Here is a 21,870-nt window from a genome sequence, read left to right on the forward strand (position 1 = left end):
AGGTTGTATCAATTTATCCAGCTTGCATTTAGAAAAGGTTGAAAGGAAATGTAGTGATTATTTAATTGTTACTTTCCTCATTTTATGGATGAGGAAGATAAGGCTCAAAGAATTTTCTTTTCCTGAAGTCTCAACTGTGCCATTGGTTTCCACATCATTTCATCCTTGCCTGCTCTTCAGCTTGTGTCCCGGGAGATCAGGCTTCTGGTTCCAGATTGGACAACCTCTGGTTTTGTACACTTGGCCAAGTGATTTAACCTCATAAGCTTCAGAACAAGATGCAAATATTCTGTTATTAAAGAAACTAAGGTTTTTTTCTTTAAATGTTGAGTGTGCATTAGTTTTGGGTGGCTAATTATGACTCCTCTTCAAAGGATTTGACAAATTTGTGAATATTTATGACCACTTTTTAGGGTAGTAATTTTCAGTTTGTTATAGTTAACCTGGCAGATAAAAAGGCATCCCTCTTTTACTAGCATTCTAGTGTTAGCATTCTTCATTGCTTTGTGGCAATGAAAGAGAAAGGGGCAAAGAGCTGATGAACATGAAAAAAGTTCTTTTAAAGACAGCCACATTCAAACAGATGAGATGGTTTTGCCTTTCAAATTAGCAGTGTTTTTTTTTTTTCTTTTAAGAATTACAGTGCTGACGAAGGTGTAATGAGGCAAGCACTTGCATAAGCTGTTGGTAGACTGTAAATTAATACCTTTCTGGAATGTACTTTGTGGAGTTTTCTTCTCCCATAATTTAAAAAATGGCTTTATTAAAGTATAATTGACATATAGTAAACTGCATATATTTAAAGTGTACAATTAGATCAGTTTTGACATACACACACATACACACACCTGTGAAACCACGATCAAGATAATGAATATATCTGTCACCTCTAAAATATTCCTCTGTCTTTGCTTTTTCCTCTGTCCTCTAAAAACCACTGATCTATGGCACACATAGAAAAAGTATTAGGGGCCGGGCGCGGTGGCTCAAGCCTGTAATCCCAGCACTTTGGGAGGCCGAGACGGGTGGATCACGAGGTCAGGAGATCGAGACCATCCTGGCTAACACGGTGAAACCCCATCTCTACTAAAAAATACAAAAAACTAGCCAGGCGAGGTGGCGGGCGCCTGTAGTCCCAGCTACTCGGGAGGCTGAGGCAGGAGAATGGCGTAAACCCGGGAGGTGGAGCTTGCAGTGAGCTGAGATCCGGCCACTGCACCCCAGCCTGGGCGACAGAGCAAGACTCCGTCTCAAAAAAAAAAAAAAAAAAGAAAAAGTATTAGGAAAGATATTAAATACTAATTTTGTGTGAGATATCCAAATAATTTTTTTCAGAATCCTTAATGAGAAGCTTGATCTTGCTCTAAATATAAGATATAAAATATAAGATATAAAATATAAGATATAAAATTGTATTCTTGAAGTGGCTACATGCAATTCTTTTATTTTTTTAATTTTAATTTTTTGTTTTTTAAAGATGGGGTCCTGCTGTGTTACCCAGGCTGACTTCAAACTCCTGGGCTCAAGGGATCCTCCTGCCTCAGCTTCCCAAGTAGATAGGACTGACTATAGGTGCAAGCCACTGTGCCCAGCTCAATTCTTGATTGAGGTGTTTTATTCAGTTCTCTGAATTCTCAGTAGTTACCATTGAATAGAAACTTTCTTTACACAAAGGTGATGAAACAGTTTAGAACTTTTAAAAAACATTCAAAAATTGAAAATGTTATATATACATAACCTAACAACTCTTCTTGTCATTGACAAAATGTGATGGTATTTTTTTGTGATAATACAAGTGGACCTCAAATACAATTGAAGTTTTCATATCGAGTATTTCCAAATAACAATGACATTCCAATTTATAGAATGTTACGCATTGTGACAGTTGTCACCCTGCAACTAGCTTGGACATCTCTAAGCAAATAGAAGTTTCTGTAGGATAGAGATTTGGGGCATCTACTTGGAACTGTACCTACGAGGAGCTGGCATTCCTCAAATCCCAACTGACTGCACTTTTCCATGAAATTACCCAGCAGTTATGATGGCCAGTGGCTCACTCAGCTGCGAGCCACTTAGGTAGCTGGCGAGGTGACCGGACACAGCCTTGTCTTCACACAGCACATCACAACAGGGCAGCCAAGGACAGATCTCTCTCATACTCTTTATTCATAGGGCCTGAGAGGTAGACCATCAAGACTCCAGCCTGTTTGGGCTACCTTCTAGGGAGACCTAGGTGTGGAGCTTGCTGGCCAGGAGGGCAGTAACTACCCAGAAGACAAGAGATGGCTATCTCTTTATGCACTTGTAACCCATTTTTGCACACAGGTGTGCCGTGACTCACTGGTGGATCCAAAAAAAGCTGAAGCCTGCATTTCCCAGAGTCCCTTTCAACTTGAACTCCAAGTGTGACTTAGCTTCCTCCATGCAGATGTACCTACTTGAAACTGGGAAGGCCAAATGAGATGGAGATGATGTTTCTGCCAACAAACAGCCACAGAGCATTTAATTTTTCTAGAATAGCAATAACAGAGACCCCAGGGTGTGGTGTGGCAGGACAAGGAGCGTCCATTTTGCTGGTGGAGATTGTGGCTAAAGTAATGTGGCTCTGGAGCCAGCAATGGGCGGCATGTTCATGACTTTCCAGCTTCCAGGCTATAAGCAGAGATAGCATCTCTTCTGGACAGCCAGTTCTGTCATGGTGTTCTGGGAGTCATTCCTGGAAGTCAGACTAAAGGCTGCTCCTTCAGCTCTTCCATTCATCTTGTAAGCAGGAGGCTTCTGTGCGTGGCCAGAAACTAACAGAAGCACATTGTGTCTAAACTAGGTTACAGTGGTTTCTGTTACCAGCAAGTAAATCCTGATTGATAAAGATACTACAATATGTGCACATATATATGTTATAGAATCAACAAAAATTGGATACTTTGCTTTAAAAGTTTGTGTATTTTGCTTTTAAAGAATTTCCCTCAGGGCCGGGCACAGTGACTCACACCTGTAATCCCAGCATTGTGGGAAGCCAAGGCAGGAGGATTGTTTGAGCCCAGGAGTTTGAGACCAGCCTGGCAACATGGCAAAACCCCACCTGTACAAAAAATACAAAAATTAACTGGGTGTGGTGGCATGCACCTGTGGTCCCAACTACTGAGAAAGCTGGGGTGGGAGGATCACCGGAGCCTAGGGGGTCGAAGCTGCAATGGGCCAAGATCATGCCACCGCACTCCAATCTGGACAACAGAGTGAGACCGTGTCTCAAAAAAGAAAAAAAAATTAGAATTTCACTCAGGGTTACAGACACTTGATGTTATGCAGACCCACTAGGAACACCTATGTATACTGCCGGCTGGTTTTACGTGTCACCCCACCCTGAGCAGGTTTCTCTAGGCAGTAATAAAGCTTCCGAGGCAGAGGAAGGGAGAAGCCAACACACCTGCCTTTATTTTCCATTTGTTCTCCTTGCACCCAGTTTTCACCGCACTTCCCCATACTTTCACTACAACTCTGTCAGGCTCCTCTCAGGCAATCTCTTTACACCAGGGGCCACCTAATCCTGAAGAGGGAAGGGAAGATAGCGTCAAACTTTCACCCAATTATTTCAGGCAATCCATTTCTCTCTCTTTCTCTCTCTCTCTCTCTCTCTTTCTTTTTTGCTTAAAAAATGCAGAATAGAAGAAAGACATATAATGTATTAAATGTATAAATAGAGCTTTCACCTTGTCATAACTTTTAAGTTAAATTAGACAAAGAGCCAATGCTATTCTATTCGAGGACCTTTGAAGTGCTCAGATGTTGCTTATACTCATCAGAAAAATATTCCTTCTATCTTATTAAATGTGAGTCCTGAAGAAAACCTAGTGTTAAAGAAAATCAATTAAAGATAAATAAAACAGAGGGGCAAAGCCCCATTCACCAGCTTGGGTTCAGATGAAGTTCCCCCCATGGCCCCTGCTCCTGTGCTGTTGCAGGCTGTTGTAACGGGGGTTCCACGTTGTGCAGGCCACAAGCCAAGCCTTGGATGTACCTGCTTTTTACCCAGCTGCCCCAGGGCAGAGCTCTGCACAGACCACAGTGCCTTAAGAGAGGATAATAACACCCCTCAGTGTTTTCCTTAGAGTGCTCCATGCGCTACAGCCATTTTTCAAAGCATCCCCCAGGCTGGGGTTAAGGCAGAACAGGTTTAGCTCAGTAACATTTCTTGAGTGATCTTGTAAATGAGTAGCTTGAAAGAAAAACAGCAACTAAGCAGCGCGGTCACATTTTTTGAGAATACAGAGGCAAAATTACTTGTGAATGTACTTGCTCATTTTTCCAAAGGACGTACTCTGTACACTTAGAAGTATGTCACTCACATGGGGCTCTTCGTAGCAACACAACCCGAACAAGATATTTCTGAAGCTCATCTTTAACTGTGATTTGATATCATCTTGATTTTCTTAAAATTTTTTTAAGTTGTGATAAAATATGCAACATAATATTTACCATCTTAACCATTGTTAAATGGACAGTTTGGTGGCAGTGAGTACATTCGCATTGTTGTGTAACAACCACTATACCATCCAGCTCCAGAATCTTTTCAACTTGCAAAACGGAAACACTGACACATTAAACAGTAACGTTCATTTCCCCTTTCCCCCGGTGCCTGGCAACCACCGTTTACTTTCTGTCTCTGTGAATTGTACTACTCTAGACACCTTATAGGTGGAATTGCTCAGTATTATCCTTTACTGACTGGCTTCTTTCAGTTAGCATAATGTTTTCTGGCTCACCCGTGTCATGGCGTGTGGCAGTATTTCCTTCGCCCGGGCACTTTGGGAGGCCAAGATGGAAGGATCACTGGAGGCAGGGAGTTGAAGACCAGCCTGGGTAACAGCGCAACACCCCCATCTCTACAAGAAAATTAAAAAGGCTGGAGCCCAGGAGATTGAGCCTGCAGTAAGCCATGATCATGCCACTGCACTCCAGCCTGGGGAAAGAGTGATATCCTGTCTCAAAGAAAAAAAAAATTTCCTTCCTTTTAAAGATAGAATTATATTCTATTGTATGTATATACCACATTTTGTTTATCTGCAGATGGGCCCTTGGATTGTTTCTACCTTTTGTATCTGTGTGTGTGTGTGTGTGTGTGTGTGTGTGTGTGTGTGTTTGTTTCTAGAAACTTGTTATTCTCCTGAGTGTTAAACTGTTTTAAGTGTTTGGTTTTTCATTTCTAGAACATTTTCCTATCCTAAAGTTTATCTATCTAGTGATCTATCATCTATCATTTTTCCTAAGGATCTTTACTTGTTTTAATGAAGTACAATATATGTTATCATAGTATATTTTATGTTCCCTCATATCCTTTCACTGTGGATTTAATTTTTAAAAATAACAAAAAGTCTCATAGGGCAAATTCATTAAGCTGAGTGGGTGATTAAGTTAACAATAGCAATGACCATGTATTAGGTGCCTACTATGTGCCAGGCACTGTGCTAGCATTTCACACCCATTATATCATTCAGTCTTTACCACACCCCTGTCTGGTGGTCATTAATGATTACTAATATTCATTTTATAGATGAATAAACTGATACTCAGGGCCTTAACTGCCTTTCCTAGGGGTGCACAACTAGAAAAAAGGCAGAGCCAGATCTGCACCCAAGTCCTTGTGACCCCAGAGCTCATGCTTTTATCATCGCACCAGTGTTACTCAAGCTTTCCTGGTGATTACAGTCACATGTACTTGACAAAACCACAAACTGCTGGGCCTGTCCCAGCAATACTGAATCAAAATTTACAGAGGAGGGACCTGAGAGATTACACTGCTTGAACAGCTTGGTACTGGGGAACCAGAGATCAACTCCAGCCCTTCTGTTAGCTCTTAGTGGGCTGGTCAGCTGGATCTAGAAGCCAAACTGACAGCAGGCGGATTAACGAGAGAAAAAATGTATAAATTTTACTAGTTTTACATGTACCTGGGGGATCTTCACAAGAGAGTGAAGTCTGAAGAAGTGACCAAAGTAAGATATACTTTTTAGACAAAGAGTGATACATTTGAGAAGAAACAACAGGAGAAAGAAAATCTGGCTAGGACAGTAAAATTTTCTAGGGGAGCCACAGGAGATATATGAGGGGGTGTAAAGCAAGTGGAAGATAGAGGTTATTTTGTTCATGCGTTTGTTTATTCAGGTTCATTGCAGCCTCCAAGTCTCCAAGTCTCTGGTGATAAGGCCTCTTTTCTCACCCTGGTATGGATAAATCTCAGGGCCTTAGAAGAGTATCCATCCCAGAGGATTCTTTATCTGGTGCTCCATACAGGAAGAGACAGATCAGCTCTGCCTTTCTGAAACTAGAATTTCTCCATTGTTTTCCATTAGAAATCATCAACATACAAATTTTTGGATGGCACATCCTTCACTCCTCCAATGGTATCTACCATATTTTTGTTAAACATATAACAAGCTTCTAAGGTAATAAGATTAGGTTGTGCAGATCACAAATAGCTCTGAAGGCAGTTCCTATAGCAGAGTCTCAATTGTTATGAGCATTAGCTATTGGCATGATAGAATAGGCTTCAAAGTGACTTCTTTGAAGGACAAGATTTACTTGAATGTTCTGCTTTAGAATCATTAAAATGAGCAGCCTCACTGCCATGTGGGCTCTACGCACAGTAAGATTAAGAGAGACAGCATTTTACAGTGAAAAGAGTAAGTCAACCCTGGTTTGGGATCTGGATAAATCTCTTCTCAGAGCCTTAGTTTCTTCATCTGTAAAATGGATTAATACCCAATTTGAAGGACTATTGTATATATTAGAAATAACTATGTGTGCCTTGTCATGTAGTAGATGCTCATAGCAGTTCTTCTAATAACGAAGCAAAGTTACGTTCTGGTGTATGGTAAATGTGAACCACTCCTCAGCAGTCATCCTTGTGTGCTAAGCTAGTGGACCAGGATTTCCAGCTTAAGTAGATGTGGATCCGAGTCTTGAAAAATGTGTGTAGAGAAGCTTCTATACTTTTCTTATGTGGATGGCGGTGGCGAGGGGGCGGTGGCAGGTGCGGCTGCAATACTTAAAAAGGAATTCTATTGTGGCAATAAATGAATATGGCAAGAAATGAGTGTGGCAAGAAATGAATGACAATGGCCCCTAGATGGTGCTGAATCATCATTTGAGTGCAAGCCGGACACTTGGTATTTGCGGAGGTGACTCCCCTCTGGTTTGAATTTCAAATAAGAGCAGGACAGCTCCCTGGGATGTCTGGGAAAAATGACCAGACAGAAAAGAGTCTTTTCACTAGGAGCGGGTGCACAATACTCTTGCCCATGAGGCCCTGTCGGGTCTTGGGTTTGCTTTAGTTGGAAACAGGAAGAAGGGTCAGGCCAACTTGTATTCATTTGCTGAGAGCTGTTGGAGCCGTGACTGATTCTGACAGATCAAATACCATTTATAACACTCCTGTGGGGAACACTTTAGCCAGGGAGGTTAGTGCTAGCCCCTCCAGAGACTAAGTATGTTTGCGGGATGTGAGGACCCCTGAAATATACAAATATACATGTTAATGAATTTTAACAAAAATAACCCATTATTGTTTTCTGTGCAACACTGTGCGTTTCTCAGCTACACCTGTCCTTTCCAACCTCAATTGCTGGGCAGCCTATTTTTCTTTCGGCATCAGAAGCGATAGCATCTGGGAAGTGAGTCTGATGAATTCTGCCTGGCAACCAACATCTTTCCAACTGCCAGATCCTGGGGGAAGAAACGGAGATGCTCTGGAGCTGGTTCAGGGCCAGAATGCACCTGTCCTTGAGGACCTGGTGATGGGGGAAGGAGGCTGGCCAAATGCAGAACTTCGGAAACTCCACTTCCTGAGTTCATTTCCATTTTGGCAAAATGTGACTTTGGTTTCCAAGGGAAGAGTTTGCATGTATTAAAATGCCTCAGTGGCTGAAGTTGCTTTGTGTCCTCCACGAAAGCCGCCTGCCATCAATTCCCATCTCCCAACACATTTTCAACTGTGGTGTTTTGGGAAGGTAACCATAGCAACTAATCTTATTCAGAAATGACTGGACCTAGGCAGTAAACGGCGAGGTAACCCCATGGTAATTTTCAGTAGAAACCCAATATTGATTCTAACAATTGTACAGGCTGAGCACTGTTAGCTGTTTACTAAGCTCTGTTCTCTTTAAGACATTTGATTCTCACAACAACCCTATGAGGTAGTCATCATTATCCTCTTTAACACTCGAGAGTTGGCCCATGGTTGTACAGCTAATTAAATCTGCTGGACCCTGAAATCAGTTTTTTCTCCTATACAGACCTGCCTTCTGAGGAAAACTGGAGAGATGCCTTCCAGTGTCTATTCTGCAGGTAGTAAAAGTGAGTCACAGAGTCCTGGAAATTGTTCAAGGCAACAGCAGAGCTGCAGATCCTCTGCCCTAATCCCACTGATGCCTTTCTGTTACATGTAGAGCTTTAGAGCTCTCAAGATTATCTCATCTATTGCTCACAGCAGGTCTTTGTGATGATTATATCTATTTATAGATGAGAAAACTGAGACATGAAAAGGTTAAATGGCATTTCTCAAGGTCACCAATTACTATATTGAAGAATAAGAAATAAAATCCGTTTCTAATTCTCTGCTGCCTTACTAGATGTGGTGCTTTAAAAATATTTCATCCACTTATCCCTTTCAGAATGTATTAGGTACATTAGGTGCCATATATTATGTGTGGTTGACAAGATTTTCAGGATTAACTTTAATTCATCAGAGATAAACTTTATATCTAATGGGATCATCTTTATGGAAATACTGTTTATGAGTATAAATGTTTTTATGTGAGAATTATATATTCTAATGAATCTTTAAAAATCCATAGTTCGTGTGTTATAGATGCAAGATCATAAATTTATCTCTGTAAATTGCCTAAGATGATGATAGAGAAGGGTGTTGTGCTTAAAATTTTTAGCAATGTAAAAGCTACAATAGTCTCAAGAGAAAAATGATCTGTAATCTTTAACAGAGCCACCTGCCATGCATAGGGCCCAGAGCATGGAGAGGAAGGATGGGGGCATGACCCCAATCCCAGAGGGCATGTTCGGTGGCTTAGATTTGTTCACTTAATGGGGTAGAGACACAACTCACAAAGTGACACCCAGAAGCCTAGACTCCAAGTTCCTTTGAAAGCTTGATGTAGACCCTTCAAACACTGGTCGGGGGTGGGAGTGCGGGGTGAGAGTAGGAGGTGTGGGAGGGTCACTGGAGATAGAAGCCTGACTCTTGCCTAGAAAAACTCAAAGGCAGAAGGCTGCCTGGAGCTGCTTCTGATGGCAGAGCAAAAACAGGTGGCTGTAAGAGGGCTTTTGGCTTCCAAGTTTTGCAGGGGAGAAGGAATGGCATGGATGCATAATATTTCCTGTGGATTAAACGAGTGCCAAAGAAACTAGCAGGCTTGAGTCATCCTGAAAGGCACCTGTCCTAGGGAACGTCCTGCCCAAGCTCAGAAATCGCAGCAAAAAGAGGCTGTATGGGGTCTTCACAGTCAGCCTGATGTGCATTGTGGGGGTCAGGTCAGGGAACACTGTGGTGTAAGAAAGACACGCCATGGAAAGAGAGGTGGGAGTAGACGTGTCTCTTAAGAACCCACAAAAGTCACTCATGTGAGGAGGAGCCAGCACTTGGACATTGAGCACACAAAGGGCATCCTCGCAGACTCTGCAAAGGTCACCGGTGAACGGACCCATTTACCTCCAGTCTCTCCTCCCTGTCTGGTCCTGGAGATGCCAGAGGCAGCACAGTGAGCTGGGCAGGAGGAGCAGAAAACAGAACAAGGTGGGCAAACAGCAAAAAACGATTCCATGGCCTCCTCCCTCTGCTGCTCATTACGGAGTTGAAAGAAAGGAAGGAATCTTAAATTGGGTGGAATCTTAAATTGGGTAAGAGTTGAATATTTTGAGAATAGATCAGGTGATGAGCTTTTTAATACCTTAAAATGAGGCTCTTCTAATAGCCATGTGCAACCAAAAATACTCTGGCATATGCCGGAGATGGCCTCTCTGAGGTGGGAAGGGAGAGCTGGCAGAGCCAGCATGGTGGGCAGGGGAGGGAAGAAGATGGAGCTGTTTCCAGCCTGCTGGAGCTACTGACTCAGCCCATTCAATTAGCTACTGTCCCCTAGTAAGAGCCTTCCAAGTTAATCGAATGAACCCCCGGATTTCTTCTTGCTCTGTCACCCCCAGCAGCAGGGCTTACTCTAGAGTTTAGATCCTATGTGTTCTTTTTCTTTTAACATCTGGTGCAAAAAAGACCCCCTGGCCTCTTTCACTTGATTTCACATTTTCACTTTAGAGTTATTTCCAAGTAGAAAAAGCGACTTTTCCCTAAACTGCAGGCAAGAGCTGCAAACTGCCTCTAGGTGACTTTGTTGGACCTTCAGAAGGAAGAATCTGAAGGGAGTAAACATTACAATGAGAAAAGATTATCTCTTACAATAAAACATCCTCTCATACTGTCTGTAATGGCATATAATGTTACACGGACCCGAACAAGATGTATTCATCTGCAATTATTTATGCTCACCAGGGAAAAATTATTTCTTTGTTTATTGTTTTAATCATGATTAACCAGCAGTGTAATGATAGGGTGATAATGATAACATGAAGAATGAAATGTTTGAGAGGTGCAAATGGAAGGCAAGATGCTAACCCTAGATGCTGAAAGTTTCTGGTAGAACACAGAGGCGGGATGTCTGTTCTTTAGTGGTGTGTGTGTGGTGTGTGTGTGTGTGGTGTGTGTTGGGGGAAAGGCATGGTATAGGGGATACATTTATCCTGAACAAGGACCAGATAGGAGTGGCCCAGTGCTCTTCTGACTTTCAAAGCCTGCTTTGCATTCAAGTTCAAGAGCTTAGGGCTCTCAAAGACTTATTTTTCCTTCCATTCCTCCCACCTGAATGAGAACAAATCCTGATTAGAGCTACAGGGATCTTACTCGCTTGTGAAAATTGACATGTAATTGTTTCTGAAAGGCTGTCTTTCTTTCTCAGAAGTTCCGGAGAATTCCAGCTTCCCAAGGGCTGACCTTGAGTCATCAACACACCCGTTTTCCACCTTCTCAGCTCTGGAACAGGGTTTGGTTCTGTGGCTTATGACTTTCCCAAGGTTTCTGAGCTCAGTCCAGCCAGTAAAATATGTCTCCCCTTTGCTTAAGGAAGCAAAATTTTGTGGGCAAATTCTCAATCATGGCAAATCTTCAACTTTTATATCTGGCTTTGGTTTAAACAAATGGTTGAAAGTGCCTCCCATCTAGCTTTCGTGAACCTCTGATACACTCTTTTTAATTAAATGTAGGCATGAAGAGTTAATTTTCTCTTCAGATAAAAACGAACTCTGAAGGCAGTTCCAGTAGAAAAGAGCACCCAAATATTTCAAACAATGATGGCATCACGGGAATAAGTGTAAGGCAGGTCTCCCAGGAAGACTATTTGAAACCCAAACCTACAGACACAACGTAAAACACGGTAGTCACTATTTTTCCTCAAAGGTTGATTAAATGAAACACTTCAACTTTGGGGTAAGTATTATTAATCCCCACTTTATAGATGAACAAATTCAGACACAGACTTACCAGCCACATGGCTTTGAGCGAGTAATTTAAATTTTTAGATTTGATCCCAGAGCCATATATCATATATGACATAACTTGTACCAACCAAACAGAAAGCAAGCCACTTTCAAACAAAAGCTTTATCGATTTTCTCTTATTTATATACTAGGATGTGAAGGTAACAATACATTTTACATGGGTACCTTTCTATCACATTGGAATGAATTTCATAATGAATGAGAAAGGCCCAATTGCCCTTCATTTTTGTATTTTGAATAGTAGAGAGGCAAGGGAGAGAGAATAAGGGCCACTGGGCTGAGGATCAGGAGACCTGGGTGCCAGCTGCTGCCTCTGTCATTTAAATTCTCTAGGATGCCTGTTATTCCAGCACTTTGAGAGGTGGGCACATTGCTTGAGCCCAGGAGTTTGAGATCAGCCTGGACAACATCGTGAAACCCTGTCTCTCCAAAAAATACAAAAATTAGCTGGGCATGGTGGCGTACACCTGTAATCCCAGCTACTCAGGTGGCTGAGGTGGGAAGATTGCTCGAGCTTGGGAGGTTGAAGCTGTAGTGAGCCATGATCACACCACTGCACTCCAGCCTGGGCAAGAGAGAGAGACGCTGTCTCAAAAATAATAATAATAAATAAAATAAATAAATAAAAAGAAAAATAAACTCTACGGGTCTTGGTTTCCTCAGTGATATAGCAATGAAGTTGGGATAGACCTTCTCTAAGATGTGGCGCTCTCCCTTCTTCACAAATACTTAGCATAAGCCCAGATTTCCAATTCCAACATCTGGTCAAAGTCCTTCCCCCTTGCCCCGAACCATGACTTAAAGCTTGTAGAAGTGTATGCTGTCATCCTAGGACTAAGAATGTGCAGTGCTTCATAAATCAAATTCAACATTAAATTGCGCTGCAAACAAAAAGTTTCACACAGTTACAATGTTGCTATGTGGAATTTAATGAGCTCCATATGCCTGACCTCTGGATAGAAATGATTTGGGGAACTGTAGCTGTGAAAGAGTCTAAGGGCATCAGCATCTGGTGTGAGTTACTCAGAGTGAAGAGAATCAACCACATTTTTGTATTATTGCCAAGCTTGGAAAGGTAAAAATACTCTGCAATCTGTGTGCTCACCTTCTGAGATAATGCTGACAGTTTTCCAAAATTTTTCTCACTCATCAGGAAGTTGTGGAGTCCAGTGGATTCTGACTTCCTTCCTGCAGTGCTCCCAGACACTCGTGCCTGTGAGGCCACTGGGCTTTAGCTCTGTCCTGGGGAGAGCAGGCTCTCCTGTTGGACATATCGGTGACTTTTGATTGTACTTGTTTTGGTCGTCACTGCTACCCGTAAAAGGTTCTGCCTAAAACCCAGATCTGACAATGTTATTCTTCTCCCTTATTTATACAATTCAGGACTCCTTTTTTTTTTTTTTTTTTTTTTTTTAGACAGAGTTTCACTCTTGTTTCTCAGGCTGGAGTGCAATGAGCATGATCTCAGCTCACTGCAACCTCCGTCTCCCAGGTTCAAGAGATTCTCCTGCCTCAGACTCCCGAGTAGCTGGGATTACAGGCATGCACCACCATGCCTGGCTAATTTTGTATTTTTAGTGGAGACGGGGTTTCTCCATGTTGGTCAGGGTGGTCTTGAACTCCTGACCTCAGGTGATCCACCCGCCTCGGCCTCCCAAAGTGTTGGGATTACAGGCAGGAGACTCCTCATTTTTTTTTTTTTTTTTTTTTTTTTGAGACGGAGTCTCGCTCTGTCACCCAGGCTGGAGTGCAGTGGCCGGATCTCAGCTCACTGCAAGCTCCGCCTCCCGGGTTCACGCCATTCTCCTGCCTCAGCCTCCCGAGTAGCTGGGACTACAGGCGCCTGCGACCTCGCCCGGCTAAGTTTTTGTATTTTTAGTAGAGACGAGGTTTCACTGTGTTAGCCAGGATGGTCTCGATCTCCTGACCTCGTGATCCGCCCGTCTCGGCCTCCCAAAGTGCTGGGATTACAGGCTTGAGCCACCGCGCCCGGCCGAGACTCCTCATTTTTTATGCACATACTGTCCAGTTGGGCCTGACCCACTCTTTAGATTCCTTGGTCATTATTCTCCATCTTTGTGCTCTAGCTACTCGGAGGTCTTCCCCAGCATTCAGATTTCATCTTTCGGAGCCTTTTCACATGCTTTGTACTCTGAGGAATCCCTGCCACCTCTTCTCCACCTGGAAAGATTCTCCTATATGAGTGTAGATTGAACAGCACTTTCCTAAGTTCTCTCTCCTCACCTGTTCCTGCCCCATTTGTGGTTAGTCTTTGCCATTTCTGTGTTCCCATGACCCTTAGATGCAGTGAGGGATAGAAAGAAGGGCTGTATCTTCCCCCAGTAAACTGGGGAACTCTTCAGGAGTAAATATGTGTCTGATTCTTCCCTTTCTTTACTGAAGCAGTGTATAGTTGGCTCTCAGTAAATGCTGAGTGAACGAATGACGGAGTGTATGAATAAACAGAGTCCTCAGAAGCCAAGCAGAGTTTTCATCTTTTAATCCTTCTTCACCATATTTATCCGATTATGTTGCATATCATAATTTATGTCCATCAAAGGTTTGGGCCATACTTACATCCTTTTTGAAGGCTATTGTTCAAGGGCAGGAAAACAACTAATGTTCCTTTGACCTCAGGAAGTTGCTGTGAAACAGGACAGAAAATGTACCCCCTAACCAAAAATAAGAGTTGAAGGAAAAAAAAAAAAAAAAGAACAAGCCAATAGACTTGCTTGTCTCCACAAAATGCTCCCTGAACTCGTTAAGAATCTGGATAGACCCTTGTCTGAGAGATGTGCTTTGGGTGCAGTCATTTTCTGTTTACTGTTTTGCAAACAAATAGGTCTCCCAAATGAGAAACTGACCAGAGGCAATAATTTAGATCTTTATATAATAGGATTTAATTCTGACATTTTTGTACTTACCTTTATTTCCAACCCTGAGATACCCAATCCGTGAATTAGCACCTTTCCTCTTGATACTAGATTCTGAAAATAAAGAATCTTCGTTTTTTGGAGATTATTAGTATTGAATATCTAAAATAAAAATTGAGAAGAATTGATAGCAGTATTTTAAAAGGACATGTTTTATTCAAACATACCATCTCACGTGATTCTTATAACAGGCTTATGAAATGGACTGGGGAAAAATTTAAGTTCCTGTTTTATAGATGAGGAAGCTAAAACTCACAAATGACTTGCTCAAAGTCGGAGAGCTAGGAAATTGGCAATGATCAGACATGAACCATTTATGATTATATGAATAACCTCATCTCTCAATTACACATATTTAGACATGCATATGTAGTATAGCACAATAGTTTTGGCTACCTTAGCCAGTCTCTGAACTACCCAAGCAAACAATTCATCCTGGGACTAACTGCCTAGTTACTCAAGCTGTTTCTCTGGGTCATTTTCATGCTCATGAGCATCTAGGAGAGAAAATGGGACTGAGAAAGGAAAACAACGAAGATTGACCATTTGTTTGATTAAAGTTTTGATGCAAAATGTCAACTGATATTACTTAGAAGGAGAAACAGATTGTGAAATTACAAGGGTTTTTTTTTTTTTTTTTAAACTAGGACTATCCCCTTTCTCCATTCTCAGAGAGATTCAAGGGCAGATGATGGTAAATAATATAGTAATTTCATTTATTTGACTACCTGGATTCTCTTCAGAAACAGTGATCCAATGTGTTAAGAACTCAGTTATTAATAAAAACAATGGAAAATTTAAAAGACAGTAAATTGGGTGTTTCCTGGTAAGTCTGCTCTTGTTAGAATAATGAAATTTGAAGGTTTAAAACATAGCTTGTTTTGAAGTGATGCATGAGTTCCCAAAAACCTTGTTTAACATATTGCTGGAATAATGCATATAAGACGGTTAAAAATGGAAGTAGAAAAAAATTCCCCAACACCCTTAGAGGAATTTGCAATTCATAAAGTTACTGCCAATTTTGCATTATAGTTGCTATGGTAACCATGCTAGGCTTCTGCTCAAATGTTTCTCAGAAGGGGAAGGAATAGTACATAATAAGCTCTTCAAGTGTAATTTTTTTTTATTGTAGTTGAATTAGTGTGTAATTCTTATGTGAGCATTTTAGTAATCCATAAACATGCACTCCAGTTATGATTCTGATTTTTTATCTCAGTATGTTTAAGCAATGTGTGAAAAATTGCTGGCTACTATCAATGCCTGGCAATTAATTTTAAAAATAATAACAAAAAGCATTAGCAACAGTAATTAATGATAAAAGCAAAAACAAAAATGCATTTCAAACCTGACTCTAGTAAATTTCCCAGACCAAAGCATTGGCTTGCTTATTGATTCAAAGTGCTTTCAGCCAAGCTTTTAGCCTGCATTCACGAGTCACCCCTTGGCCCCTCTATGTTTTTCCTCAGAAGAATCCTATATATTGAATAAGTGAAGTATCAAGCAGAGCCAGTTGGACCAATTAGACTAAAATAAAACTTTCATTTGGCCATTTCGATAGGGAGCTATTTTTAAATGGTAATTGGATTTTTCTTTTTTTCCTTCAGCTTCTAGGGAGTGAGTCTAACAGCTGAGGTGGAGCAGTACATATCTGGACATGGAGCAAGGGTTGTTCAGGGTTTGACGTCTCATGGGTTAATTTTGAGTGGAGAAGAAGAGAAATGGGCTTTGGAGTCCAACAAGCCTGGACTTATACTCTGGCTTTGCATTTTACTAACTGAGGTCTTGGGCAAGTCATTTACCATCTGGGGCCTCAGTGTCTTCATTTGGATAAACCAGATGCTTATGCCTTTCTCGCAGTGTTTGTAAGAATTAGAGCTAATTGGACATGAACCGTGTAGCTCCAATTTTGGCACAGTGTATAAGTTTCCTATTGTTGTAACAAATTTAGTGGCTTACAACAACACATAGTAATTGTCTCATAGTGCTGGAGGTCAGAAATCAAAAATGGGTCTAACTGGGCTAAAATCAAGGTGTGGGCAGGGCTGTCTTCCTTTCTGGTATCTCTAAGAGAATCAGGTTTTTAACCTTTTTTAGCTGCTAGAGGCTGCCTGCAGTCCTCAGCTTATGGCCCCTTCCACTGTCTTCAAGGCTGGCAGCGTCCAGTGTAGTGTATTTCATATCCCTTCACTCTGCTACTGACTTTTCTGCCTCCCTCTTCCACTTTTAAGGATTCTTGTGGTTACATTGTGCCTACTCTGATCATTGAGGATAATCTCCCTATTTTAAAGTCAGTTTAGCAGCCTTAATTCCACCTGTAATCTTATGGGTCTTTTGCCTCTCCATATAAACTTTAAAATTAGTTTGTTACTAGCTACAAAATGACTTGATGGGATTTTTGTTGGGATTATGCTGAATCTATAGATCAATTTGGAAAGGATTGACATCTTCTTAATATTGAGTCTTCCTATCCATGAATATAGAATATCTGTCCATTTATTTAATTCTTCTTTGATATCTTTATCAAAGGTTTATAGTTTTCCTTATATAGATGTTATACAAAATTTTTTGGATTTATGCCTAAGTATTTGATTTTGGGGATTCTAATGTAAATGATAACGTGTTTTTAATGTCAAATTCCATTTGTTCGTTGCTGGTATATAAGAGAGTGATTGGCTTTTATTAACCTTGTCCTGCAACCTTACTATAATAGTTTATTAGTACCAGGATTTTTTATGTTGATTCTTCCAGATTTTCTACATAGACAATCATGTCATCTGCCAATGAAAATGGTTTTATTTCTTCCTTCCCAATTGGCATATTTTCTTTTCTTGTCTCAGTGCATTATGTAGGACAAATGTACAAAGTTGAAAAGCAGTGGTGAGAGGGCGCATCTTTGCCTTGTTGCTTATCTTAGCAGGAAAGCTTCTTGTTCCTTATCTTAGGAGGAAAGCTTCTAGTTGATTAGCAACCAAATTCCATCTGCAACCTCAGTTCCTCTTGCCATGTAATGTAACATATTTATAGTTCCTGAGAATTAGGATATCTTTCGCGTGAAGGAGGATGTCGTTATTCTGCCTGCCATACATAGTAAGCACAAATAAATGGTAACTATGGAATTTTCTATCATTATCATCATTATTAGTATGTATAGGATTAGTAAAACTAGTCCTTGCTCTACCAAAAAGAGTGCTGAAAACAGGATTTGAGCCAAGAGAAAAAGCTGTCAAAATCCACAGCCACCTTAATCAAAGGTTGGCCTGCCTGTAGTTCTTTGCTTCTCTGTTGTCTAACAGATTTGGGTGGCTCCATAGCCGGACCCCATACCTGGAGAGCCACCACTGGGATGAAGTTTCATTTCCCAAGTGTCTTGTCTTAATGTGTTTTTAATTATGAGAGGCTTTATTTCATTCTTGTTAACTTTTAAAAATTATTTTCTTGGCCGGGCTCGGTGGTTCACGCCTGTAATCCCAGCACTTTGAGAGGCGGAGACGGGCGGATCACGAGGTCAGAAGATCGAGACCATCCTGGCTAACACGGTGAAACCCCGTCTCTACTAAAAATACAAAAACATAATCAGCCGGGCGTGGTGGCGGGCGCCTGTAGTCCCAGCTACCCGGGAGGCTGAGGCAGGAGAATGGCGTAAACCCAGAAGGCGGAGCTTGAAGTGAGCCGAGATCGCGCCACTGCACCCCAGCCTGGGCGACAGAGAGACTCCAAAAAAAAAAAATTATTTTCTCAAAATGCACTAATTCCTAAAGCCTAGGAATTCCCCTTCAGGGGGAAAGCCTTAAAGGGCTCGAATGAATAAACCTAGAGATGGCAATAGGAGCTCTTGATAATGTGCATCCAGGAATGGTATCTCGACACTGGAGAGTAATGCCAGTGCCTGTCAGACCCCATAAGAAAATGAAACGACCAGAGACGTGCCTGCTCTTCTTTCCACAGCACACAGAATGAGAGAGAGTAATCTGCACATGACTGTCTATTAGTAAGAAAGAAAACGTTCTGGCCAATGTTCCACCCAGGAACACGGTGACCAGGGGAGATCATGGAGCTACATCTCTGGAGGTCTCATCTGCTTGGGATGGTTTAGGTGTGGTTCTGGGTCATGTTAGGCAGATGGCTGAGAGGCCACCCAATTCCTTCCTTCCCTTATGAGTCAGTGAATTTCCTATCTCTATCTTTAAATTCTCCCTGGACTCAGTAGAACTGTCTCCTAGGTGGGGTGTACATTATTGTTTCCACAGTTCTCTCCAGGGCAATCGAGCAACGGAAAACATCTGTTTTTCACTGTCTAAAATGGATTTATCCCCTATGAGTTACAGGTTCTCTGACTTCACTCAGTATATTCTAGTTTGGGAGAGCAGTGTCTTAATGTCACCACCACACTCTCTAATTAGTCCATAAGAAGGCTTTATTTCTACTTGTCCTCTTCTTTCACATCTAGTGTTTATTCAAATTGCTTTTCCCCCCATGAATATTTTAAAATCTCTGTTCTCATAATTGGCTATGACTTCAACTATTACCGTTTTTCTTGGCTAGTTATTTCTCCCTCCTTTGATTTAGTCAATATATTTTATCAAAATAATTTAATGGTGATTCTTTTATAAGAGCAAACAACCACCTCTCTAAGTTCATTTATCTTTTTTGCAATTTGATTTGCTTAAGGAGAATATGCTTGAATTCCTAGTCCTAAGCAATAGGCAAGAACAGCTATTATAAGCTAAAGAACTCAGGTGATTGTCTCTTTTCTCAAGAAATCTACTCATAATGAATAAATATAAGAAATCCTATTTGCATTATCCCTACAGTTTTCATCCTTAGGTCCTTTACATTTCTTTTTTTTTTTTGTATATATTTTTTTTTGAGACGGAGTCTCGCTGTGCTCCCAGGCTGGAGTGCAGTGGCGTGATCTCGGCTCACTGCAAGCTCCGCCTCCCGGGTTCACGCCATTCTCCCACCTCAGCCTCCCAAGTAGCTGAGACTACAGGCGCCCGCCACCACGCCCGGCTAGTTTTTTGTATTTTTAGTAGAGACGGGGTTTCACCATGTTAGCCAGGATAGTCTCGATCTCCTGACCTCGTGATCCACTCGCCTTGGCCTCCCAAAGTGCTGGGATTACAGGCTTGAGCCACCGCACCCGGCCGGTCCTTTACATTTCTATGCTGCTAATGTATATATTTCCTACTGCTGGGAGAGGGGAGGAATGTGAAAGAAGGAATTTATGTTTTTGTTGACTTCCATTTTACCCAAATTGACCCTCTTTGGAAATACAAGCTATCCTTTCTGTTGCATAAAAGGAGATAAATGTTGCTATTTACTGTTAGTAAAATAAATGGAAAAGAGCAAGGATATTCCAACTGTAAAGCTGTTCCTTTTACTTGAGAACAGGGAGAGAATCTTGGACTCTTGAGTGTGCCAATTCAATAAATACAATAGCAGTTAAATAAATAAGTTGATATTTAAGTATGTAAAATGATTGTTTTAAATTCTATCCAATAATTTCAAGAGACTTTGCTTTGAATAGCATCTCTCTCTCTCTCCTTTTTTTCTCCAGGTTTTTGCGCAATTCAGGTTTTTTTTCCCAGCCTTTTTGAAATACAACCTGAATTTACTGAAGTTTTATTTACTAGCCTTAATGCACTTGAGTATCTCCAAATCTTAAGTCAGTTTCCAGATGTAAGCTGGCAGATACCAGAGGAATAGACTTTAGTCAGTCACCATTATGGCTGAACTGCTAAGACAGTGAGGTTTTCAGTGTGGTGACGTTGCTAGCTCTGGTGTCAGGCTGACCCAGCTTCTCTCCCTGGCTCTGCCATTTACAAGTTATGTGGACAAACCTCTTAGCCAGGATGAGCATAATAATCACCCAAACTAGGATACTTTTGAGAGTGAATAGTGATGTCATCAATAATTATGCCAGGATAACATGTGTAAATCAGGACTGTCTTGGCCAAACCAGAATGCATGGTCACCCAACTCTTAGTAGAATAAGCTGTTTCCTCTGTAAAATGTATAGGAAAAAATGTAAACATTTGAAAAATACCATCTTATATGGTGGTTTGTGGATTAAATGAGATAATAAATAGAGTCCTTAGTATACAACCTGGCATATACTAAGTCAGTAAATGTTAGTTATTATTGTGAATACATATCTAACTTTTCATGTCCTTCAGAGCAGTCTAAAATGTGAAATAGTATTGATAATTGATAACTACCATTTGCTTATCATATATAACTCACCAAAGCTCTTCGTTTTATTTCTTGAAAGATGTGTGTCATTTTTCCCTGTTTCCCTTAAGTATAATAGTCAAGTCTTGCCATCCCAGACCTTCCACCTGAATGAATTAACTTTTTATTAAATCTATTATACCAGAATGCTACTTACTGCCCCTGGGTTTAGAGAAAGGGAGTATAGAGGAGGCTATCACAGTTCTGAATTTAAGTTTATAATTTTCTATTGCAGTCTAATCACCAATAGAGAATTTTATTCTCCAGTTTTAGTGCAGAGATCTGCCTGAAAGCTTCAGAAAATGTTGCATGGCCTTTTCAGAGGCTACCTACGATTCTGGAGGCTTTTAGTGTTGCTGCTCTTGCAATAAGAGCTTGTCTTTGAGAACAAAAATACTTCTCTGATGCCCTGTTTTTGTTTAGTAAAGAAAACAAGAATTGGAGATATTAGAATGTCCTCAATACCACTGTGATGAAAAACTCAGCTTAGTTGTGCAGGAAGGTTTGTGAGAGGTAAAGAAGGTGGACACCTTGGAAAAACCTCATATTCCTCTCAGAAGCATCCTTGAAAACCCATCCCCAGAGCTGCTTGATGGGCCCAGTAATTTCGTGCTTGTTTCTGTTTTTGTAAGATCTTGTGGATAGCTTTGGAAGAATGTTTTCCTGCTAGCATCGTCAAGATACTCGTGGAGTTATTGATGACTTGTCTCTGTGAAGAGCTCTGTAAACTAGCTTCATTAATTCATCCAGCCATCTACACATCCATTAATCTGTGTATCTGTTCAACAAATATTTATTAGGCCTACTAGTATGGACTAGGAGCAAAAGATTTTAAGCAAGTAATATTCATTCTTTGCCTTTGTGGTAGATTTGCAAAAATGTCTCCAATTATTTGCCTCTCCATCTTTGCTTCATAACTTTATAGTGCTCTTCCATTTCTGCTTCATAACTTTATAGTGCTCTTCCATTTCTGACTCTGGTCTTAGCCATAAGACTTGCTTTGGCCAATGATTTGTTGAAAAGCAAGTCACTGGTCAAGCAAAGGCTTGAAAGTACTTGCAAAAATCAGGCTTGTTATCACTCTTACCTT

Source organism: Papio anubis, chromosome 10, assembly GCF_008728515.1.
Source record: "Papio anubis isolate 15944 chromosome 10, Panubis1.0, whole genome shotgun sequence".
Lineage (NCBI taxonomy): Eukaryota > Metazoa > Chordata > Mammalia > Primates > Cercopithecidae > Papio > Papio anubis.